Source organism: Corapipo altera, unplaced genomic scaffold (assembly GCF_003945725.1).
Source record: "Corapipo altera isolate COAL_440 unplaced genomic scaffold, ASM394572v1 1, whole genome shotgun sequence".
Taxonomy (NCBI): Eukaryota; Metazoa; Chordata; class Aves; order Passeriformes; family Pipridae; genus Corapipo; species Corapipo altera.
The window spans coordinates 42,833,008-42,858,702 of NW_020884873.1; the positions used below are offsets into that span (position 1 = coordinate 42,833,008).

The 25,695-nt window shown below is 41.8% G+C and overlaps 1 protein-coding gene across 3 annotated transcripts in view; it reads left to right on the forward strand.

Annotated features, from left to right (window-relative positions):
* The first annotated feature begins 20,938 nt into the window (after positions 1-20,938).
* The window catches only part of MET (MET proto-oncogene, receptor tyrosine kinase), an 89,658-nt gene continuing 84,901 nt past the window's right edge, over positions 20,939-25,695 (forward strand). Inside the window, exon 1 of one of the 3 annotated variants that reach the window (XM_027660982.1) lies at positions 20,939-21,073. The gene's annotated coding sequence lies outside the window, so the exon portion shown is untranslated. Of the gene's footprint in view, positions 21,074-21,153; positions 21,272-21,469; positions 21,517-25,695 lie in introns of those variants that run through there. The other 2 variants (XM_027660966.1, XM_027660956.1) reach the window with 2 other exon arrangements.

The following is a 25,695-nucleotide window of genomic DNA, read 5'->3' on the forward strand; positions in this document are numbered from 1 at the left end:
AACACACAGCCTCCTTGCTTAGTCCTACTGCCCATGCAGGGGAAGAAGGATGTTCAGGTTATCACTCCACACAACAGGTCCTCTGCATATGGGAACAGGTGCTCTCCACATTTACCCCTGCAGGAAGTGGAGTGCTGAAGACAAACCTTTTCAGCTGTAGAAGACATCTGTCTGTAAAGAGTGACATCAATCCATCCCTGGATATACTTTCTATTGACACCAGATTTACTGGATTGTAATGAACTAAAAGAACTAAGTGGTGGTCCTCCCCAGCTGGCAGTCCTCTGGAGTGGTGGCACTGTCTTTAAAACATTCTTTGTCTTAATGATTTTTTTGTGATTTTCTTGGTGTTTCTACCTCTATCATATGTTTGCTTACCAGAGCCTTCAGGCATTCTCCCTGATAAGCTACCATAGATCCTAATTTAATAACATTGATTAGCAGCTAGGGAAGTGAGAGGATATGAATAACAGAAATGTTCAAAACACCACTTTCTTCTTTCCATAAGGAAAAGTCTTGGGGTAAAGGTGGATAAGGGGTAAGGCTAGTCCTCCTCTTGGCTTCTCCTCACTTCTCAGAAGGAGCTGCAGCCCATGGGGACACGTGCATAACCACATCCTTGCATCAGGATTTTCCAGTATGGCTCAAATTTGGTCAAGGTTCCTTTCAAATGGAGTCAGGAGTATATTGTGGGTGTCCTTGTACACTTATTCCTGGTAAGGTTTGCATACCTTTCTGAAAATTCAATAGCAGCTGAAGGTCAGCAGTCATTGTGATGTAAGCTCTGGGACACTGCCCTGCCAATGGGTGCTTAGTCAGGCTTTAAAACCTCCACGGCTGAGCATAAAACGATCAGCCATGGAAAGTGAATTTTCACCTATTTTGGCTACTTTTTGAGATTTCCAAAAATGCACAGAATATGGATTCATTCCCTCATTGAGAAAGAGTGAGGTTTTTCAGAGCTATCAGCCTGGATTCTTTAATAAGCCCTGAAACCACTAAAAAAGTGTGTGTGTGTGTGTGTGTGCATGCATTCATGTATATACGGGGGGGGGGGGGGGAAGGAAGACAGAGGGAGATATTTTATCAGAAAACATGATCTGTTCTTTACAGGATTTGACACACACAATCTTATCTAATTATTCAGAATATTTAACATCACCTAACTCCAGATAAAAATCTCTTCCCTCCTCCCCTGCCCCCTCTTTGCTGAAACTTAATACACAGAGACTAATACGGCACAAAACCGTCTCATTGAGCTTTAAGATGTAAGACGACAATTCGTGACCCTTGCCTTTGATTGCCAGCCAAGTTGCATATGTCTCAGGGGCTCAGTGGGTCACCATTTGTCACCGCGCTGACAGTGAAATACGGCTCCGCCTATTGTTCTGCAGAAACACCCTCAGCCTGGGCTGGTGGCGACAGGGTGTTCGCAGGATGTCGCCCTGTGTTCCCGGGGCAGACCTGCTTGTGCTACATTCCCTGGATAATCTGTGGGATTTGGGAAAAGCCACAGCCATCAGGGCAATGAGAGAGCTATTCCTTGGAACAGCTTTGGAAACCAGGGATTAGAGCATTGCCCGCCTGGAAAGGGTGAATAAGCATCATGCTTTGGGAAAGATCATTTTATCTTGGATGACAAAAGAAAAAAAATAGCATTTCTCAACAACACATTGTATTTCTACAGTAAGCTACTGTTTGTGAGCCCTGTGCTCTTCAGACTGAGGGTTGCTGTGTTCCCCTTATGCACATTTCATTTAGGCAAAGAAAAAAACCTCTGAATCAGACTGTTTACTTGGGTGTAGCTGCTCTCCCACTGTGCTGGCCAAATTTGCCTTGTAAGCTTAGAAAAACAGCTAAAGGCCAAGCAGGCTGTCAGACAGCTCTTCTTTACCATTTGATGCCAACAACTACACGGGTATAATTGTTAGGCACTTTGCATTATGTGAAACAAGCACGTACAGTGCAAACAACTGGGCACTTAATCTGACTTACACTGTGTGGGAAAACTCTTTGCATCCAATTACCACCTTCAAAACAGGGACTGGTTTTTCCAGCTGACTTCTGAAGTCCCAAAAATTAACATCCTTCAAACTTCCATTTAATACTAGAGATAAACACAAAAAATCTTCCTGCTTTCTACATTTCTGCAGATGAGTATACCAGAACCACCTGCATTTTGGCAGCACTGAACTGTTCAAGCATAAATCTTTCATTTAAATCCTAGCAGCGCTGTTCCATACCTAGCACCACAATACTGTGGCCTTCGCCCATCCTTTGAGAGCTAACCTGGTAACTCAGAACACATTTAATGCCCTAGAAACCATGCTGTGATGAAGATGTTGGTATTCTAATTAATGTTCTAATTAAGTACCTGTTTTGTATCTATTTGGGATGGCAGGGGCGCTTTACTTCAACAGAAGTAAAACTGTAAGAAAGCCATGTGGAGCAGTGCCACCACATCAGTGGTTCAGTGCCACCAGTGTTCTCCCCAGCAGTGGCAGATTCTGTCCTTCCAGCTCTGCCAATTAGACTGCTGGGTCATCTCAGTAAAGGTGCTCTCAATTCCTCCTATCTGAGGATGCTTCTGATCATATGCATAAAATATTCAGAGGAGACAGAGACTGCCTCTCCTACAGCCTACATGAAAGCTCTAAATGCTGCTCCTACAATGCTAGATATTTATTAATGCCAAACAGAAGCAAAAGCACTGAGAGAAAATGGGTAGAAGCACCTTGGAGATGGGAGATCTGTAGAGGGAGATCTGGGAAGCAGTAGAAGCATCTGAGTGTTCGCCCACCCACTCATCTCAGATAAGCCACTGTATTGCCAAGAAAACAAACAAAAAGAGAAGGAAAGATGTCCAGACTGGTTACAAGAAATGAGATGTTGGGACCCCAGGTCTTAAGTTAGCCAAGGGTTCCAGACTTCCAGCCCATAGGGTTGGAAGTATCCTGGACATGGTACCTCCCTATCTTACTAGCATCCTAGGTTGCCAGGTTGATCTCATATGTGATTCTATATTTAAAAATGCAGAAGCACATAAACTTTGGTAAAAGAATAAAAACACTAATTCTAAGTGCAAATATTTGTACTGCTGCTTCTAAGCATTATGGTATTTGACACTGCTCAAATTAAAGCCCCAAATGTTAATCCGAGGCTCTAGTAGCAGCATTATGAACACAAGCTTTCTTCTTTACTTGCCCAGTGACCTTAACCATTCTCTCTAGAAACAAAAATTCTTCCCTAGGATGCTTCCATGATTTCTGGCTCACCGAATAAGTACTGCTGTGATAAATCCAATAGGAACTCACTTGTCACATGTAAAAAGAGTGATCATTTCTCTTTCTTGTATTTAGCCATACATCACTACAGAGTAAGGAGGAAGGGAGTTTGATGGGTTTTTTTCTATTTTGGTCATTAGACTTTGACTATGAAAAGACCCATAATTGTTAATTATGCTGGGTTTTGTTATTCATGCTGGTATTTTCAAACTCGAAAAGTGATCTTAATTGGATTAGTCTTCTCAAGAGAGGATTCAAATAATTTAACAATAGAGTAGCAATCAGAAGAATATATCACAGTTTATACCATGTCAGACGGATAGGTCCACTCAGCCCAGTACTCTATCTGAAAGCGAGGTAACCTCAGGGGCCTGTGAAAGGGTGTTGGAACAGGGTCAGGACCCAGTAATATGCCTCCAGCCTTCAACATTTTGCAGATGCTGAGCTTCAGTTTGCATACAATAAACATCAGCAAGTCTTTCTTCCTTTGGCTTTTCAGAAGATGAAAGTCATGTTAAGACTGGAAAACATAGTGAGGAAATGAGATAAGTATCAGAACTTGCTGAATTCAATAGATTTACATTTGAATAAAGCTGGTAGTAGAGAAAAAATAAAGGTACATTTTAAAATAGGCTATGGATAGGCAGAGGATATATCTTGACTGGAATCAACAGGAATATGTCATGGTATTGTTTCATCCATCTTCAAGCTGACTCCCAGTTTTGGAATGTAAACTCCAAGTACTCTATAACTTTCCCTCACACCGTTGAACATCTGTACTCTTCCATTTGATTTCATTTCAGCACATTTGGAGTGGGTTTAATCACATAAATAGTAAGATCTCTAGCAGTACAATTTGCGTTTTAATTTCTCTTTGAAATCAGGCTAATACCTCTTAGATGTGATGTACATCCTACAAAAGAATAAATAATACTGCCATTCATGTGCATTGTAGATAGATATTAAGATAGAATAAGTCAAACCATCTCAAAGAAGGTAGTCAACTGACTTCTGCCTCCCCTATGCACAGAGATGCAACAGCAGTGTGTAACACCCCTAACCAGGTGTGTTGGCCACTTTTGAAGAGAAGGTGGGAAGATCCCACCATGTCCACCCTCCATTCCCTGTTCTGATAAAGTAGGGAAGCAGGCAGTATGCATGGCTTGTCATTCAGTCTTGGGTGCATTGCAGTTGAAAGGAAAAGGCAAGAAGCCTGGCAGCCAGGGGTGGGACAATGTGCAAAATATCTGCAGGGTACTGGCTAGGTCTCTGCCAAATCCTGTGCTAGGAGTCTCTGGAGGATTATCTACAATCTGTCTCCTTCTGATGATATGATTGATTATTTTCTTACCTTTTCTTTTGAGAATTATTCAAAGCAGAACTATACCAGCAAAACCAGAAGATCACGTTACAACGGATACAATCCCAGGGAAGTGGTGGAGTCACCATTCCTGGGTATATTTAAAAGAGTAGTAGTGGTGCTCAGGAACATAGTATAGTGGTGGACTTCGTAGTGCTGGGTTAATGGTTGGACTCAATGATCTGACAGGTCTTTTCCAACCTAAATGATTCTATGATTCTATGGCACAGAAATGTTTTTATTGTCTCAACACAAAACCGAACTGTGTTATCCTCCTAAAACATTTATATGCATGTGATCAAGCTAAAAAAACATCCTGAGAAAGGAGGTTTGAATTCTGAACGTCTTGAGGATTCTATAATCTAGAATTTGCTGCCACTATACTCACTGTGAGTGTTTCCAGTCCTGGGAGATGTTTCCAGGTTAGTTTTATGTTAGTTATGCTGAGTACTGACAACAGAGCTAAGGAGGCATGGACTATAACAGGTCAAAATACTTAACGTTCTTGGCAATTTTACAGTTCATAATGAAGCTTATTACAAGAAGGGCAGTTTCTTATTGCCAAGACCCCTGATAATTAACTTGTGTGGTGGAAAATAGGAAGAAGTTCAGTCCTGGCAATGACCATTCATCAACTGCTGTCTTCTGAAACTATTTCAAGAGTCTTAGCCAGTTTCCAGTGAACATGTTCAGACAACAGACACTGTCCACCTTGTACCTTCTCACATCTCCCTTGAGCAGAAGGGCCATCCTTTTGTTCTGAGAAATTCCTCTGTCAGAGCACTCCACTTTATTGGTACAGCAGTGTTAGGAAGAATGTAATTATCTTCTTCATAAAGAAAGATGAGTTCATACTTACAGTGACATTGCTTTAGGGAGTAAAATTTTAAACAATCCCTCCCTGAATCAAGATTATAAATAACTCAAATTTCTAAACTTCTTAGGCTATGATTGCCTGAAATAATCCATGTTCACTTCTCATCTTTCTTGAAGTAAAAAGAAAAATGCTTCTGTAAAAACCAAGACAGGATAGTCAAGCAGAAAAATTCTTTTCCATGAATTTAAATGCATTGCTACAGCTGAAACTTAACCAGAATTTTAGCTTTACAAAAAGTCAACAAATAATAGTGCCAGGGTTAGATTACGTATCTGTATAATGTAAGAGGTTCTCTGGTCTTCACATGCAAAGCCAGATTACTTAAGCAGCAATCTAGTGAAATCACTCTTATTCTCTAATGTTTCTTTCAAGCAGTCAAAGTCAATTAATATTTAGTCTAAATAAAAAAAGCAGCAATCATAAGTTCAAGGTACTCATAGTATTTGAGTAATCCTTGTAGAAAGCAATACTCTTTCTGGAAAAATCAGAAAAATTGACTTGGAAGAACATATATTTTCCTTCAGAAAATACTTATTTCTATATGAAAAGGTAAGTAAAAAAAATTGCCATTTAGTTCCTCAAAACTTATTTTTTAAGGATTCTATTTATTCAAATTAAAAAATCTTTCTTTCTAAAAGTAAATATTGCAATGTATAACGAAAACCATGTAGCTGACTTTGTGATGCAAAATGCATCTAATGCACTTCCAAAATGATTTCCAACTCTACAGGTTTCTCCAAAATCCTGCTTAAAGCCCAATAATTGATCACAAACAAACTATTTTTATGTATACCTAATCATATAAGTCCTCCTTTCATAAGAAGCATTGTACCTCTTCAAATAGTTAATTATAGTTGTAAGATTCAAAATATTCTCACAGCTACTAAAGTTTGGTTTGACTTTCACTTTTGCCTGCAGTGTTTTATTTCTTTTCTTAGTTTCCTACTGTATTTTTGCCCATTAACGTTTTTTTCTGGAATTTATGCTATCATCTTACTTCCAAACAGACTTTTATAGTACCTTTCCACTATCTGAAATATTGTAGTAGCCTTTTCAGTTTATGTGAAGTGTTGCATTAACTGGTATATTTTTATTTTGCAGTTCTAGGGGTCAGCCTTGAGACACAGGGCCACTGCCCAAAAGAGAAGTCAGCCCCACACAGACTATTTCATGTATCATGACACCTCAGCTTGCAGCACAGCCACACAGCCTCCTCTCCCTGCACAAAACCTGAACCACACTGGTAAGGTGTGCCCCTGGGGGAAGGTAATGAAAGCAAAAAGGTGGAGCCTTCTGAGATTGCTGGTATTGGCACCTCACTTCATCCTGCCTCTGAACTCAGCCACACCAGACCACAGGTCCATGCATCCACCCACAGAGCTGCTGGAAAGTAAATACATGTCATTCTGAAAAATGCCACAGGACAGCTGAAGTTGCAAGACAGCAGAGCCATGAATGCTGTTTGATATCTGCTCTCTGAAGACCATTGACAACTTATCTTTTAAATTAACATCTTTTTGGGATGTACCTTTTTTAAGACTTTGAATAATGACCATCATTCCACTCCTTGATTTTTCACATAGACTGAGAAGTGCAGTTACAAGCTGATTCCAGCTGCCTGGAGGAGAATAATGGGACTGGCTAGGTTACCCGTCAGGTTTCCCCTTAGGGTCCTTATTTGCTGTTCCCTTTCCAAGTAAGTTTGTTTCCCTTATGAGTATCACTCCATCGTGGCTCTCAGGATGGGATTCACCTAGCAACAATGCAAACTTTCTGATGAGGACATGCTAAAAGTGGAGTCTGAAGAGCGGTCGCTCTCCAGATAGATCCTCCCCTCCTCATCGACTACAGAGAGTATTTGACTAGTTGACATTACATACCAGACTTTCACGCTTTCAAAATTAGGTGAGGTGAATTTAATTTTCAGCAATTACAGAAGCTTGAGCTTTATGTTTTGAATTCCGAGGTGATGAGCTCTGTGAAAAGCAGCTCATCAACAAAATTTGGGGGCTTATGTCAGTTTAACAACCCTGGTGGGTATCAACAGGAGCAAGATCCACTTCCTTAGTTCCTTCTGAGCCCCCTGATCTGTTAAGAGGTGTTGACCAGTGCTTTTTGTCATTATTCGAGGTTTTAATCCAAGCATGCTCTGGGAAATCTTCTCACTATTAACTATTTCAACAAATACCAATCACAGGAAGGGTAATAATAGCAGCATTTTCAGAAGGTTAGCAAAAATGTTCACCAGAATATCCTGTGAAGCCACAGTAGTATAAACTAAAGCTCTTATTCAAATTTTAACCCTCAAGTCCACCTACACACAGAAACAAAAAGAATTCCTTTGGAAGTACCTTGAGAGCAAGTAAATTATCCGACTGAAGACTGCAGTTAGACCTGTTTTGGTTTTTTTTTCTAAGCCGATATTTTGCAGCAAGGATGCTGACTAACTCAGTCAAAATCTGGTAGTCTGCTAGTATTTTCCCATCATATCCCCTGAGGGATAAACAGCTTTTCCCCAAATTGACTGGGAAAACATAAGGGCTAGGAATTGCACAGTCAAATACATGCAATAAATTTTAAAAATAATGAAGAAATAATTGTGCACATGTGGGTGTGCAGTTCACACCCAGCTTGCGTTAATTTGGCTTCTGACACCTGAGTGACCAACTCTCAGGCTAGTTTTAAATGGAAATATATTCCAAAAGAAATTTGTACATTCTCAAAATCTCAACCATCATAACAATATTAAGAAAAGCTTATTGGTTTGGAAAGGATTTGCTTTCATGGGCTTCTGGGACTGACATTAAAACAGTGGAACTAGAAAAAGGTTTTGAATACACTGACAAGGATGATGTTCAAAAAAGACATTAAATTGATTAGGATTTGCCAAATTAGAAAAGTGAAAAAAAGGAGAAAATGTAAATGGTACAAAGAAATTAAAGTATCACAGAGAAAAAAATGTAGGGGAAAAATATTCAGTATTTCTAAAAATACAGGAGAACAAAACAAACAAAACAAAGCAGAGAGGATAAAATGTACAGGAGGAAGTGTTGGAGGTTTTTTTCCATGCAGATTCTAGTGAAATGGTGGAACTCATCGGCAGATGACAATGAATGCCAGACGTATATGCAAGTACCAAATATGGCAGGAGAAACGAATGGCAGAAATGTCCATGAAGATAAATGAAACAAAAGTCTGTGGAATCAGCAACTGGCTCAGGAAAACTTCTAGATGCAGAGTGTTGGAAACGAGTGGAAAAACGTCCTTGTGTGTTTGCTTTGTGCTTCTTCCTCAAATATAAGTTGTGTGTGATTCTCATAAGTTTGATGGGTTTCTCGGACTTCTGTCCTGTCCAATGTAGCAATTTTTATACACTTAATATAGTCAGTGTCTCTCCTTGGATCTTTCCTTCATTCATACGGCTACAAATACTTTATAAAGTTTCCCAGTGTAACCATAACTTCAAAGTGCATTTTGTCAAAGATGGTAAATATTCTAATATTTCCCAGGACCATTCTTCTCAAGTTATCTATCAGGCCTTTGTCTCCACAAATTCAGTAACTTTGTCATATTATGGACTCTGATCTGTATTTCTTGATACAAGCTTTGGATATAACGAGACTTCACATGTGTTTTTACTTACACCTTATAAAAACAAAATGTTGGGGTTTATTTGTAAGACAAATAGAAAAAATATATTCAGTGATATTCTTGCCAATTTTAAACAAACTGCAGTAATGAGTATGCCTGTTATGAATAACAAGTAAGGTGAAAGTAGTGATAAAACTAAATAAACAGAAAACTCCTTTCATCAATTTGAAGACCATATTTGGTGCAATGCATTTTTTTAATTAGCCAGCAGAAGTGTGAGTATGAGTAAGATGCAAGAGCTAAAGCCAAAACAATAAGCCAGTGTTCAGATTTACAGAAGAAGGAAGTATGAGCAACTTAAAAAGCAACTGAAAACTGGTAAACAGAGAAAATAATAAATGCAAATAAATCACAGCTGCAGAGGGAATTGCAGAAAGTTAAATGTTTGATGATGGGAAATCTAAGTAGTTTAATTCTAAGTGTTAATTATTTCAAGTGCCTTTTGCAGCATGCTGAGTTTAGTGAAACAGCATGAATCACTGTCTAGCCTTAAATATGAACCATAATGGAGTTTATTTCAGCAATGGTGTCTGTTTTCCAGTTTTTCTACTACAGCAGTCTTCAGGCATTGTTTATTTTAGGGGTTTAAGGTCCTGCCCCTAGCTTCTGCTTTGTCTTTGTACCGCACAACAGCTCTTTTTTCACAAATGTCTTCATAGCTGATTTTAAATATGCAGAAGTGCTATTTTTCATTCCCCTAAAGGGAAGAGCTGCCTTGATACAAATATTGATATCACTGGTTATTACAGCTGCCAACAGTCTGGTCTCAGAATGGATTCATGCTGCACATCAAACTGCAGCAATGTTTTACAAAAGCTCTGCTTCAAATATTGGCTCCCACATGTATGGGACTTGGGATCCTGGTGCTGTTCATGGTAAACTCAAAAAGCAAGGACAGCACTGAAGTTGCCATAATATGTTAGGTTTTTTTCTCTCATACCTTGACTCATTAGGCAGTCACTGATACTATGCTGAAGGAATGGTTCAAATCCTTCAGGAAAAAAAAGAAATTCTTTTGCTTTTTTTCACTTTTTCTTGATTCATTGGGTCCAACAGCATAGGGACCCCACATTATTTATATACCAGAAGACCACAGATGAAAGGACTTCTCAGATGCACATACCACAGACTTTCTCAGAGATGAATTATGAAATTCAGTTTATATTACAATGAACAATTACATATGGAGAAGTCTTTCCTTCCCTGTAATAGCAGCCTTCAACAACTCAAGAAAAATTAAATTCCAGGCACAATTTGTAAGTATCACTACATCTCAATTCAGCATTAGCTTTTGTGGATGCTATAGAGGAAAGAATTGTCAAGTTTTGACTACTACACTGCTTATTGTGAGAACGTCTCATAAGTTTCAAAGAGAAAGTAAGTGTTAGGAACTTAACTTATGGAGTTGCTTACATAGTAAGATGCTCATTTATATCAGTAGAAGTTTAAATGTTTACAAAAATATGGGTTCTATATTTCAAAATTCTGTGGTAAGAAATGAGCTATTATTTGGGCATGAAGTGCAAGATATCTTTATGCCACTATGTAAACAATGATGATAAAATATGATCAAGATATTATCTCAGAATCCACGAGGTGGCAGTATCATAGTTTTCTTAGTATCACACCCTAAAACATTACTATTCTTTTAAAATATTTATGTATCATTGTGATATTTATATTGGGGAATTATTTGAGACATCTCCTTCATTTCCAAAACCTGTCCATGAGAAATTATTTTCCTAAGAAAAGGTAGAAACTGTTGTGTAAAGATATGGAGCTGGTTTCCTGTGAGTCATCTGTCATGGTCTTGGGTGTTCAGTGCTGTGGTGTTTACAGAGGCTTGTGAAAGATGCTGGATTCAGATGTGATCATATACTGCACAGAAATCAGAACATCACACCCTAATATCAGCCAGTCTTCCAAACATACTTTCATTTAGGGTGGTAAAAATAAAACACAAAACAAATGGCAATTTCTCTCTATTTCATTTTTATTAAGAAAACACTGACTTTATTATGTAGCCAAAGTACTAAACATTAGGCCTATTTTTGCTTATATCAGATCTCTTTAATAACAAGCTCCTTATCTAGAAGATAAAACATAAAATATATCCCTATGTTCATGGAAATAAATCTGTATTATGTTTTTAAAAATACTGAGAATGCAGAACTACTAAGAATATCTAAAGGGAGAAATACCCTTGTCCTATTCTAGTCTTCCCCAGGAAACACCACATCCCCATTGTAAATGAAGGAAAAGGTCATGCAGAATTTAGCAAGTGGTTTCCTTTGAATTCCCTGGCTGCCATTGCCTTTACACCCGCTGTGAGGCTGCTTGCCGGCTGGTTTGCTCTGTCCCGAGGGTTGGGGTTGTGGCCATGGCCCCAGCTGCTGGCTCTGTGATGAGTGGAGTCGGGTGGCCCATGCAGAGCTGCCATCACATTGAGAAGATTAATGTGATTGGATAGATCGCATCCGTCAGGATCTGTCAGATTCCCAGGAGGATGATTAATTAGTATAATCCTATTTAAACTCAGAATGTCAATTTCAATCTTTTCTGCATCCAATATGAGCTTTCCTCCCTTATTCTAGCAAGCCCTTCAATAAACACCAGGAATGTGGGGCCATGAATACACAAATGGAGCTGTTATCAGCAGAGCTGGCACTGGGATTTCCTAGCCACCTAGGAAAGAGCTGCACAGTTGGCCAGCTTAGCCTGTCACTGCCTTCCAAAAAACTGGTTAGGCTCCATATCCATGGCAGCTATGTCCTCTTCTTCAAAACTCATGTTTGTGACTGTACTTCTTCCTTGTCTCCTGACCACTCCTCAATACGATCTCTGCTTCTCCTTCTCCAGCTCTCCCCAGTTCTCTCTCTTGATCTCTTTCTCTGGTCTCTTTCCTGGGATAATCTTCCCCACACGTAACATCGCAGCCACGGTCCCAGCTCTTTTGCCATTCCCAACTAAGATGTGTGATGAAGGCAACTGCCTGGAGGTGCCTTCTTGCAGGTGTCCACATGTGAGCTGGTTACTCAGGCCACACTGTGTGGAGGTGTAATTGATACCAGCAGCCAGGTCAGGAATCCAGGCAAAAAAAGCTGGGCTCTCCTTGTCTGACTACCTGTCTATAACTGAGACCCAGATAGGAAGTATTCGATGTCCTGCATCTTGAATGTAGCATACGCAGAAAAATAAAGTGACTGATATTTTAGACGCATTGATGTAAATTCTCAGAGCTTTTTCTCTGTGCTGCTGTTTACTATAAAAGGAGACCAGACTGAAAAGATCCCTACCTTGGGCATCTCACAAGGCACATGAAGAGAGTTGGGTCTTGCCTGGGTGAGAGGAATGGCTAAGAGAAGAGGCAAACCTACCTCTGACACAGAGGCCACCCCACAGAGGGGTGGTGGGGCTGGAGATCTTCCTTTGCTTCCTAGAAAGCAGCGGCCTTTCCTTTTTTATCTCCAGTCACACCTCCACCCCAGCCACTCCCCTGACATGTTTGGATTGAGATTAGGCTTGTCCCCTGATTAATGCCAATAGGATGTGTGCAATGAGACACATCACAGCCTTCTAAGATAATGTTAACAGTTATTACATCATTATTGTCATTAAAGAGCACTAACACATACCAGCAAAATGTTTGCAATATATTTTAGCTCTCAGAAAAGCATTAGAAGCTACTTTAAGATGTAAAAGATCTGTCTAGTTTGCACATTCGGAGGAAATTGAAAGCCCCCAACAAATGATCATTCCATCACTGCCCTCAGTGTAGCTTCTGAGAGTTTTGCAGCACTGTTCCTCTATTTCTCAGGGCACTGAGAAGACGGGCTGAAGTGACCTGGATGCTTCCAAGCGGCCAGGTGACTGCACAAGCCGCCTTGACCAAGGTGACCAAGGTGAAACCTCCTTCATCTGGTGACCAGGATGCTCAAGACAAATGATCCAAAAACCTCTGATTTCTTCCCTGTTTCTTAAAAAACGGTCGCAGACGAAAATCGCTGGATTTCACAAACAAGCAGTTATGTGAGCAGCCATATAAGCATGTAAATTACTAGATTAACAACACAGTATCGGCTAAAGGAATATATTCAGAATTAGTGCCATAGCTCAGGGTCCCAATTTCAAAGTTGTTATTTTAATTTTGTTTTCACATGAGGCTTACCTCCCTGACCTATTTAGGCATTAAAAATATACCTGTTTCCTTTAGGATTTTTGGACCATCAAAAAGATAATTCTCCATTAGACTTACTTTCCTCCCTCAGCTTCTCTAGAGGTTTTCTTCCCATCTTACCTTAGACAAGACAGTGCTTTTCTCTGTTCCTCAGTCCCCCATCAGTAAAATGAAGCTAATAGTACTCCTCAACAGTGATTTTTGGGAAGATTAAGACAGCAGCAGTTTGAGATGTTCTTCAGTACGATGGTATGGGAGACAGTGGTAAGAGGGAAGAGCATATGTAAAAAAGAATAAAAACAGGTAAAATCTTTCTTATCTCTTAGTTCAGAGTCAAACTTCGGGAGCAAACGTGGGAGTCAATCAGAGCTGGATTTGTCCTGATGGTAATTGCAGCTTTTATAGGATCATTTAAATCGTCTGTCAAATGAAAATATTTCTGTATAATGAGCATGCTATTAAAAACACCCCTGCCAAATGGAGGGCAGACACAGTCACCATATCTATGAGGGACTAGCAGAGATTCACAGCTACCACTGAGCCCAGTGAACACCAGTGCACAATGCCTGAGCCTTCCCCAGCTCTCCACAGCAGGTTGGGCAGGTAGGCAGAGTGAGTACCACAACTTAATTTGAAAAAAAGCACCAACTTCCAGCCTCTGACTTCTGATGTACTCATTATATAGCTAAATCTCCTGAGCCAGATGGGTTTTCTCCTACTGGTGCCCTCTTTCCTGCTGCCCAGTTCTCAGTGGGGTGCTTTTGATCCTCCTCAGAGATAAAATGAAATCTATGAAAGTGACCAAAATCATGAAGGTGTTCTTACAAAACCCATATTTTAACTTTGAATTTTGCCTTTGTTAAAAATCTCTCAGCAGACAGAGGAAAGAGGAACATAAAATTACAATGATGAAGTAATCCCTTTTGGTTTGGCTCAGTATTTCCTAGAAATTCCTTGTTTCGTTTGATTTGAAAATGTTCCCAAACTCAAAGTTAAACTTTAAACTCACCTGAGTACTTGCTGGTATGTTTAAATATGCCTTCTCCCTGGATGTTACACAGGATTGTTATTAGCTACCGAAGGAGTTCAAATGACAAAATTTTAATAGTAGAACAAGGACAGTCTGATAGTTTCCTTTTTTCTTGTGAAGAAACATACTGCTATCAGTATAGATGTTAAGGGCATAAATATTTCCTGGCAACACATTATGGGTGTGCTCCTGCCTAATTTAAAATAATGGAATTTTAACGTTGACTTCATTCTCCACAGTATTAGATTCATAATCAGCACATGTGTCTAATTATATAGTGAAAGTTATTGAAAGGAATAATCTCCTATCAAGATTCTTATGAGTTGGGCTATATCCTAAGCCAGCCTTATGAAACACAGCTTTTGGCAAATACCATATACTTACATCATTTACAGAATCAAATATGTTATTCTAAAGCTAACTTAAAAATGCAGATTCTTTAATGATAACGAACCAAATCCAAGCCTGACCTACAATAAGTTGGCTTGGTCACAGAATACTTTTCTTTATCTTTAAAAATGTATCAGAATAGGTACTGTACATAAAATGTAACACAATCTGAACTACATCTGAGAAATGTCTCATATTTATTGACATTAAGTTAAAAACCTACTATGAGTTTTAAAACTATGGCTTTCTTCCTCAAGGACACGTAGAAGACAAATTTTACACACTCATATGTGCATAAAGGACCAGGTTTTCCAAATCAACAAATAATTAATTCTGTGTATAAAACCCTAGAGGTGGTGAAAAAATGATGAAACCTAGACACAGTTCTCCAAAACTAAGCATGTCAAGCAAAGTCCCACTATAAACTATAGCAGTCTGAGGTTTTGCCAAAGACCTCCACTTTGGTAGTTACAGAGAGCTAAGACACAAGCTCCCAAGTCTGCAAACACTTGTGTACGCAATTGATTTCATTACCAAACACATTCCGCAATGCCTTTTCTTTCTTTCCACTTGATGCCTGGTCAACATTGTGCCAAAAAAATATAGATTGATACAGAATCTAATATTTTCTATATTCTCTGGCATTTTATGGAAGTTTTACACAGATAATTTCTGTCTTTAAAGGGCTTTCCTCTCTCAAACATGTTGAAAAAATTATTGAGGGAAAAAATCTTTACGTTAACCTGAAAACAGGTAAAATGCTATAAATGCAAGTAAGTAAGCAGAAGACAAAGGAGCTTTTTTCCTCAAAGCTATTTCACTCCTTGGAAATAGTGCTTATAGCAGCATTACCTTAAGCAGTAGCATCCTGAGATGCTTTCAGACTAAGGAGAAATCTGAAAGTGATGGTTCTCTTTCAACACACAGGAGCTCACCAACAGTAATACTTGTGCAAATGGCAACTGTGGAGCTGTGTCATGACCTGCAGTGATGAACACAACTGCAGAAATCAGGTTGCAAATGCCTGTGTCACTCAGCATCATCTAACTTAGGTATGTGCTTAACTTCAGGCATCTGATTATCTCTAGCGAAGCTTACGTCCTCCAAAAGTAGGCTGAATCAGGACTGTTTGTTCACGCATGCTCACATGTGTTAGCACAGTCACACCCTTCCCATATTCACCAGGTGAACATATAGCTGGAGGCAGGATTGTCCCTGTGCTTTTAAGTAGGCAGATTTTCTATTTTCAAAGATCTGGATGCTATACCTTTTGTAAATACAAACAGCAAACTGAAGGGGGGAAAAAAAAGGTTGCATCTGAATCATAGGAATAGGACTGAAAAGAGTCTTCTGGAAACTTCCAGCCATTGGTCCAAAAATGATCCTAGAAATAACAAAATCTGAGTGATTTTACTACAAAACAAATGCAGCATGTTTGCAGTCAAAGTAAGGGGGCTGGGTGGTGGAATTAATTTAAAATTTACTGGAAAAAAAAGTCAAGAAAGAGTTAACATATTTTAACTGAATGTGCAATACCAGTGAACATATGAATATAATATACAGCAATTTCCTTACTTTGTAAATATTTGATTTTTGAATATCAGCAGGTTCATTTGCAGTTATATAAACAAACCTACTGTGCCAAAGTGGCACGTATATGATACTGGGTTTGGGTTTTGTCACTGTGCTTTGCTTGAAGCAGTTCATGGTGAGTTATGGTAGAAAAGTTCTCTACAGTGTGTGCTGAAAGCCTTTGCTGCTGCTGTGTGAGCTCAGTGAATGCACCGAGGGCTACTGTACTTCTATCAGTTTTGGGGACATGAACATAAAGTCATAAAGACTGTTGAGCTTTTCACTCCTGAAATGATTTCCGGGTTTTGTATGTTCAGAGGGATTTGGATATTTAACATATTTCAACAGCATTAGGAAAGAAGGTGAGGCTAAGATGGGAAGCAGTGCTGCAATCCACACCATCTCATCCCAGTTCCCCCACCGCGCTCCAGAGGGTGAGGTGCCCCCCTCTTTAAGCCAACATAAATCTTGGCTGCTACGAGCCCACCCTCCTCCTTGGTTTCTGACCTCCTCCTTTTGCAGTATGAGCACTCACGTTACTGCATGGCAGATGGATTTGAAGAACTAATCTGTCTGTAAGATAATCTTTGTTCTTTTGAGAGATAATTTTTGCTGGATTCCAGAACTTCATGTACCAGCTTCCCACGTGATCACCAAGGTTCCGGGGCTGACACAACAGGGACACAGACCCATGGCAATCCAGACTTCAGATGCACTAACTCCATACATATTTTCCTCCATTTTCAAGTATTACATTTAGTTGATGCCTGTACTATTTGCATTTTGGAATCGCTCAATTGTGGTGTTCATTTACAAGCAAAAAGACAAAAAGGATAAAACCCCCATGAAGTTAAACAAAGGCCTTCCCTTTGCTCAGAAATAACCTATCATCCACAGTTCAGTGGCTGGAAACACCTTTGGTTACAATGTGGTTTTCCATACAAATAGAGAACAGCCTAGGGTAGCCTAGTGGTTAGAGATTAGGACTTCTAACTCTGTACTTCTATTTCTGGCTTTGCAAGGGACTTTTGCAACCTCCAGTCATAGGCTAAAATTTCTTCTGGTGACATTGCTGACCCTCGTGCAAATAAACAGAAAGTGCTTATTTAGTTTGCAGAATCTACAGGCGTAGTTAATAAATGCCTAGATAATGCCATAAAACACAGTGATGATCAAATCTTTAGAATCTACAGATCTAAGTAGCAATTGTGATATTTAGCCTGGTTTCCTGAGAGGCAGACAACCACAATGGGTATGCTTTCTCCAGAACCTAATCACTCAGTCAACACAGTCTCTTTGTCCACCACATGCTTTTTGAGCCCATGAAAGACACTGAAAGGCAGATCATGTCAGAGTGACTTGAAGGACAAAGTAGTCACAGGGAAATGTGCCTCAGGCACATCCTCTTCCCTGAACTGCCCCTGGCATCTGCAGCCACACTGCCTTCCAGTAAACAAGGGTCTACAGGAAATACAGCTACACATTACCCCAGCAGGCTGTTGCACTGTAATTTTCCCTTTGGATCACTGGTCTGTGAGGCAGTTGGGTCGGGTGGGTTCATCTAAGGTTCTTTTTTTGTCTATCAACCTTCAGGGAGGCTCAGACTGAGCTACTGTCAGTCTACTGTGGCAGGAGGGTACCTGATACCCACCACTACTAAGCTCAGGTCTGGAAATCTTTGTCTTGTGTGTTCTTAAGCATTAAATTAATTCCTTTCTGCTGTCTTGCTCCTTCTGAAATCATTTACTCATGAGTAAGCCCTGCTAAGCCTGAAGTCTCTGGAGTCTCACAATGACATTTGCATTTTATATCTGCTCCCAAAGGTGTGAATGACTGCAGCAGAAGATAAAGCATAAATCCGTGATGGTACCATATAGCTGTGGTGCCATACAGTAGAGTGTAGTTCTGCAGGAATGCACAGTAGATTCATGTTTGATCATGAACATTTAAAAAAGGTGGTTAGATCCAGATCTGCAGATATATTTAAATATATTCTCCTTACTGAAATTAAGTATAAACTGGGTACCTAGGTGTATGGACTTCATTTTGCTATGTGTAGTTATGATAAATAATTTCCAAGTTTCTGAATACAAGTTACAATGAAACCTATAAGACTGAACTGGGAGCCTTAGTGTGTTGGGGATGCCAATGCACAGAAATAAAAATTGTCCTGTATTTTCCTTCCTCATGTTTACATTTGAAAGTTTAACTTCAATACAGCCTTGCAATTCATTTTTCTAACTGTATGTTTGTATTCTTGGAAATGTGATAGTGTTTGCTCATCAGCTTCCTATCTCGAAACACGTTAGGGCTGGAAAACATGTGCCAATACACTCCCTGGTGCGTTCCAGTTCTCTTACTGAATAGATCACTCTGACAGACTCTCCTTCACACTTTTGAATTGTTTTTTCCAGTGCCGTCAGCTTTCTAAAATGTGCCACACCATCATACTTATGCCAGAGTGCAGAGAACGAGCTTTTTTTTTGGACAGGAGAGAGAAGTGAGGAAAACTTGTGAAAAACTCAGGATGACAAATAAGTAGGTCATAGTTTCTTTTTCACTCACACCTGCACCTTAGAGGTGTTTCAAACCTCTGAGAAGTTGTTTGTGATGCACACATTTCACTACAAGAATGGTGAAAGGAGTATCTGAGGATTATCAAAGCCCCACTGCAGTGTCACTGTCTCATACAGCTAACCTAAAATAACATGGCATTGGCATGGTCAAAATGGAAAGGAAACATCTGTTTCTCCTTTTTATGTTAGTGACAATCTGTTTGTTAGCTTTAGAACAGCACAGGCTGTCCCACTGATAACAGTCGGAGCTCTAGCTGTTCTGCCCAGGCAGGTGCATGGGGAACCCAGGAGCAGACTAAGAACAGGTAACGTGAGGGACTGTCCTTAGGATGAACTCCAGATTGAAATCTTTTTCTTTATCACTTTTTTCAAAATTAATAAGGCAGATTCTTCTAAATCTGGTGTGACTGTATGGATGCATGCTGATTGACTGATCACTAAGCCCAGTGAGCAGTACAATCTAACTGCAACCTCACTTTTCCCTGGCACTGTGTGTGCTGCTTCCCAGTCTTCCTTTTCTAACTATTGCTGAGTATTAACTGAAGTAAAGGTCATTGAAGTAAACGGACAGATTTCCAGGGACTTTAAAGAAATGAGATCAGATCAGTCATGATGTTTAACAAAGAGAAGTGCTGGATTCTGCACCTGGGATGGGGCAACCCTGGATGCATGTACAGACTAGGGAACAAAAGGTTGGAGAACAGCACTGCAGAAAAGGACTTGGGGGTCTGGTCAATGGTAAATTGAATATGCAGCCTTACCTCAAGTACTGTGTGCAGTTTTGGGCACCACAATATAAGGAAGATATAAAGCTATTAGGGAGTGTCCAAAGGATGGCTATGAAGGTGGTGGAGGGCCTAGAGGTGAAGCCATATGAGGATCATCTGAGGTCACTTGCCCTTTCAGCCTGGAGGAGACTGAGGGGACACCTCATTGCAGCCTACAACTTCCTTGTGAGGGAAAGTGGAGGGGCACGCTCCCCTCAATCACACAGTTGTTTTTGCAAAGAATCAACTTGTAGCTAGATTAGATGTCTTCATCACTAGTTCCAAAAAGCCCATAGGAAAGAGGAGACTGTGAAAGTGATGTTGCTGAAGATTAGCAGAAGGCTGGCTAACTGCTTTTTAAAAACATTTTTTTCTGATGTACAGCTTTGTCTATATACACATCATGGTGACATCCAAGGCCTAAAGCAAATACAATGCTCTATTTAATGTTCCTTTCAAAATGTTTTGTGTAAGGTCTGACATTTTTCCCATGGTTAATCATGAAACTCGGCAGTGTTTCTTACAGTTCCTTGTACTTTACTCATGAAAAACATTCATCCATTTAAATGGTATGATTAAGGGGAGCAAAAAAGGAAGCAAGCAAAGGAAAAAGGGATGTCTCCAATAACTTCTATTGGAATATGGAACCTTTCACTTAAAATCTGGTTTAAATCAGTAGCTGCTGAAACTTGTTACCAGAAAAAGGATGGATCCTTTTGTGCAGGCCCCAGTGTTGAGACTTGTAGTCCCTCAGTAGCTCCACAAGTGAACATTGCATGGGTTGCATTGCTCATGACTCAGTTTCTCAGCACCTCCGAAAGATGAAGTCACCATCTGTTTTGCAAACCTTGTGAAGGAGAACCCCCAACCTCTGCAGTTTAGTACCCTGTAGGAAGCATATATGGGGAGAGAGAGCTATTTGACAGCCTGTGTGAACTGAGGTCATTTGCTTCAATGTCTGTGGACAGACATTCAGAGCACAGTCATCACTGACATGATGGAGCAGTATGAGCTAAATTTGTTCACTACTAAACAACTTGGGGGGTCCAGAGACAAGTCTGCAGGTACCTATATCTTGACCTCTCAGGGTAAGGCTTTAGCATCAGTCAAGCGCTGACACCTGACGGCGGGTGCCCAGCGGCCAGGAGTACAGCAGGAAGCTGTGCCTGCACACTACCGGTACCCACTTGGCCCTGGTGCACGATAAGGTTTAGCAAGTGTCCCCTAGCGGTTTTCCCCGTCTGGGGAGCGGCAGCCATCCCTCCTGCCCGCGGGCTAGGGGCGCCTGATCGAGAGGGATGGGGGAAAGGAAGGAGGGGAGCCGGAGGGAGGGAAGAAGGCGCCCCCTTCCTCCTTTCCCCCGCCGCGCACCCGGGCTCCTGGGATGTGGTGAGTCACAAGCAGGTCAGGACCGCGCCGGAGGGGCGGAGGGAGCGCGGGGACCGGCTGATTTACCGCTGGGAGCCGCCACGAGCGCGGCGGAGGCACCGGAGGGAAAGGCGCGCAGAGCCGCCCCGCAGCCCAGGTGCCGTGCGGGACGGAAGGACGCCCCTGCCCGCCGGGGCGCGTAGCCCCCGCCGCCCCCAGGTAGCGCGGGGCCGGGGGGAGGGTGAGTCTGCGGGGCGGAGGGGAGCGGCAGAGCAGCGCGGGGCTGCGGAGGTGCGCCGGGCTGCGCCCCGCTCTGCCCCGCCCGCCCGGGCTGGGCCGGCTGCCGGTCGAGGACTGCGGAGCCAGCCCAGCCCAGCCCAGCCCAGCCCAGCCCAGCCCGCCGGGGTGCAGCGCTCGCCCCTCCGGCGGCGGTGCCGGCGCGCAGCCCGCTCCGCTCTGCTTCGGTAAGGACCGGCAGCCGCGGGGAGGACGGGGCGAGCCGGGCGACGCGGGGAGCGAGATGAGCCGGGAGCGGGGGAAGGACGGGCACGGTGCTGCGCTGTGCCCCGCCCGGGAACTTCGCGGGAGCGCGGCGGCGCCCGCGGCCGCCCGTGCTGCCCTGCCCGGGGCAGGCGGGCTCTGCGCCGGGCCGGGCTCCCCGGGGCAGGTAAGCGCCGTGAGGGGCTGCGGCGCCGGCTCGCCCCTGCCCGGCCGGGCTCCGCGGGGCGCTCGCACCCGGGGACGCCCGCGACGTCGCTGCCGCGGGCAGGGCAGGGCAGGGCGGGCAGCGCTTCCCGGGCTGCGCTCCGCGGGTAGAGCGGGCAGCGGTTCCCGGGATGCCGTCCGCAGCGGCCCCGTGGCCGCGGGCTGAGCCGCTGCCCTTCTCGCCCCTCCCCGCTTCGCGGGCCGGGGCTTGCGGCGGAGCAGCGTCCGGCAGCGCAGCCTGGAAGTTCCAGCTCGGTGGCCCCAAGGTGTGGGTTTGTGGTGGCCGGTCCAGCCGTCTTCCGTGAGGCGCAGGTCTCGGGGTGAGCCTGCAGAATTCCCCAAGCTGGGCATGTGTACTTTATGGTTATGTGGCGTTCACAGTCTTCCATGCGATTTGGCTCGTTTTTTTCCTTTTTCTTTTTTTTTTTCATTTTTTAAAGCAGAATTTGCTGCAAATGATAAACAATTTGCTCCATATAATGGCATTCCACCACGGTTTCCATGTAAGCATTAAATTAGATGGTCTTTGGTTTTATAAATACTGAATGCACTCCTTAGAAATTAAGTTTTGCACATACATCTTAAAATAGGGATTAATAATCAAGTAGCAGTGTTGTTTAGCAAACTGTGCATGTGTAATCCGTAGGGGGTTATTCAAGCTGCAGTGCATGCTTTTCCCAAAGAACCTGCGTGTGCCTTGCGTGGTAGTTCATTTGCTTTCATCCTACAGGTGCTTTTTACATTATCCAACATCAAAAAAGAGGACAGTATCTCTTTTTTATTGTCTCTTTTTCTTCTTTTTTTCTTTTCTTTTTTTTTTTTTTTTGAGATCTGAGAGGTTCGGATTCATAATCATGCAAGATAAAGTGTCTCACGTTTCTCAGAGAGCTGGTTAAATGTTTACAGATCATACACTGTGAGAGCAAAAAGCTAGCCTTTGGCAGGAGCTGCATGTTGAAAACAAAGTAACTTAGAGAATGACTGTATTGCTTGTTCTTTGTGCCCTAATCCTTCTTCAGCACTGTATGATTCTTCTTCTAACTGTCTTCTAATACAAACTGAATCATTTGGAAAATGGAATATTTTGTAAAAGATTCATTTCTTTATTTATAGAAAAGAGGCTCAACTTCTGTGCCTTTTTGGTGGAGAGGGAATGAATTGTCTTTCTTTATTATCATGTAAGGCTTTTCCTTTCTTTTTTTTTTTTCTTCTCTTCAAAGGGTAACCACTGCATAGGGGTTCTTTATTGGTAAACTAAATTGCACATGTTGTGGCTGGAGAGTGGTTTGTAGAGGTCGTTTGCTCTGGTGGAAATGGATGGGAGCTCACTGAGTCAGGGCAAGGCAGCCAGAAAGCCAAAATTCAGCAGAGGTTCAATGAAAGGCTTATGAATGCAAAACTGAGTGGCAAATGTTGTCCTCCCAGGACTGCCTTTCTCAAGCTGATTTTCCTGTATTTATGGTTTTCTGGTACCTCAGCTGATGATCTTTAGCCTCTTCCAGCTGGTCCAATGCAATTGAGGGGGCCAACCCACCTACTTTTATTCTTACACGATCTGCAAGTGCCTGCTCTGTATTTTTCAGCTCAGATGAGAAATCCAAAGCCTGCTGCCTCCCAAATCTGGCTTCCAGAACTCCAGAGACTAACTGGCACAGCTGGCTGCAGTACAAGAGCAGCAAGCAGCCTTGCCTTCACCGCCGCAAAGGGAACCTGATGCCGGCAGCATGCTGTGCTGGGATCGCCAGAGAGCCAGAGCTGCAGCAGTGGAGTCCCAGAGCACTGGGTGATCTGCTTTGTACCACGATTGCTTTGTGGTGGGGATGTGTCTAGACTTTCTTTGCTTTAGGCAGAAAGCAAGGAGAGGTTCTGCATCTCCATCTGTGTTTGTGGAATATCTAGCATAAGGGAAATCCTGCTTGGGCTCTCTCAGTACTACATACCATTTCTTGAACAAGGAAGTGATAGGGTAGCTGAATAGTTTTCTCTGAAACTACAGAAACACAAAACTCAATAGGAAGTTACAAGGATCTGTTTGATGCAAAGGAGAAGGAATGGGTTGCAGTGTGTGAAAGGAAACTTCAAATACTCCTTCCTAGGATTTTGGGTGGCAATGACACCTTCGTGGTGGGTGTCTGTGAAACCCTTGTGTCCAGGGTTTCCACCTCCCTATTGCTACCTCGTCTGGCCTTTGAGCTAGTGGCACAATTTCATGTTTCACTAGGCTGTTACCCTTAGCGGAGCTATCAACCTGTGCATCTTGTCTGCTGTGGCCAGCAGATTTTTGCCTGTGATTTTTGCCTCCTATGCAAAGGTTGTATCTGGAAATTAAGCCCATGCAACATACCACTGATGGTCATGCCATGTGGCCCTGAGCAGCATGCCATCGCCAAGGAGGCAGGGCCACATCTCCATGCAGGACTCTGTGGAGGGCACCTCTTTGCTACAGCCGAGTAGGGAAGGTTTCTGTTTTTCTCTTGAAAAATGTTGTGTTTTTTTTAGCAATGGTTTTAAAAATCTATATCTCATACATAGCAACTGATGCAAGCATGTTAGCAGAAGCCATTTTTAAATCAGTTTTCTTACCCAGGGGAAATGTAGTATAGACAGGGCCTTCAGGAAACGAATAATTAGGTGACCTTTTTCCCCCCAGAATATCAGGTCTGTTTTATGTAGAGCTGTTTGAAGTCACACAAATTCTCATTACTCTCCAAATCTCTAACCTTGCCTTGTTGAAGATACCTTTTAGGAAATCAAATCAGTGTTTCAATCTAATTTCCAAAGGCATTCAAACACATGGTATGTGTGCTAACTTGTTTCCTCTAGCATTAACAAATCTAGCAAATTGCCAAGCTATTTGCCTTGAGGAAAACTATGATGTTGTACAAGAAGATAAAGTATTTTTTTCCTCCAATTTTAAACGTTAGAAAAAGAAAGGAGAGGTAAAGTTAGTAGACCAAATTAGTCTAGGATATAACTCCTTTGAAGGAAACAGTGTTCATGAGTAGATTGACATGTTTTTTGATCTGTTCTGAGACTTTTTAGTCACACTGTGATCTTTTTCAGTCACTTGATGTGGCTGGATGGTGACTGAGTCCCCTTGGCTCAGATGGACTTTCCTTGAATAAGTTGCAACAGAGTATACGAAATATGAGAGTAGAAAATGGAAGTGGAGATAAAGAATTTGAGGAGTATATAACCCTCAAATTTTAAGGATTTGATAGTGCTTATATTTTAAGGAGAGGCTGTGTATGTAAGCCAGGCACAGGGTGCATGCAGTGCAAACAGGGAAGCACTGGATGGCCTGAAACTCCTCTCCTCTGCCTTTCCCACCAGCGCACCAGTCTCCAGGGAAGCCAGTGCCACAGAACATTTAATTTTTCAAGTAGGTGTCAATAACAGAAGAGTTTCTGTAATGCTTAGATGTTTAATAAGCCGAAAGTACTTACACAAACTGCTTTTTTTGTGCATACTACAGCTCTGTGATAGTCTCTTCTGCTTGTCCCAAGAAAATGAACATGCAATTGTCCTTTTGTTTGGAAGGCACCAGAAGGTTCTTGTTTGAATTTGTGATAAATTTGGTTGCAAATGCATGTGAAAGGAAAATTGCCAAATGCTTTCAGAAGATTTTCATTTTGCTCAAGTGTTCACACTGTGGCCATCACTATGGTATTTGATAGCAATCCATTTTGTTGTGTGCATTGCAGCTTTAACCTTTCTTTGAAGGGTCACACTGGCATATCTTTTTTTACTGTAGTCATGGCGAAACAACAATTTTTTATGTAAGTTGCTTTCCTCTACTATTTTCTTCATTTTGATGTTTATCCAACTAAACAACATCAGAATCTTTTTGACATGTATGGGTATCATTTTTACGAAGGATCAGTGACCTAGCTTGATAAATTTAAAAATTCAGCAATAAACCTAAGTGTGTGACATTT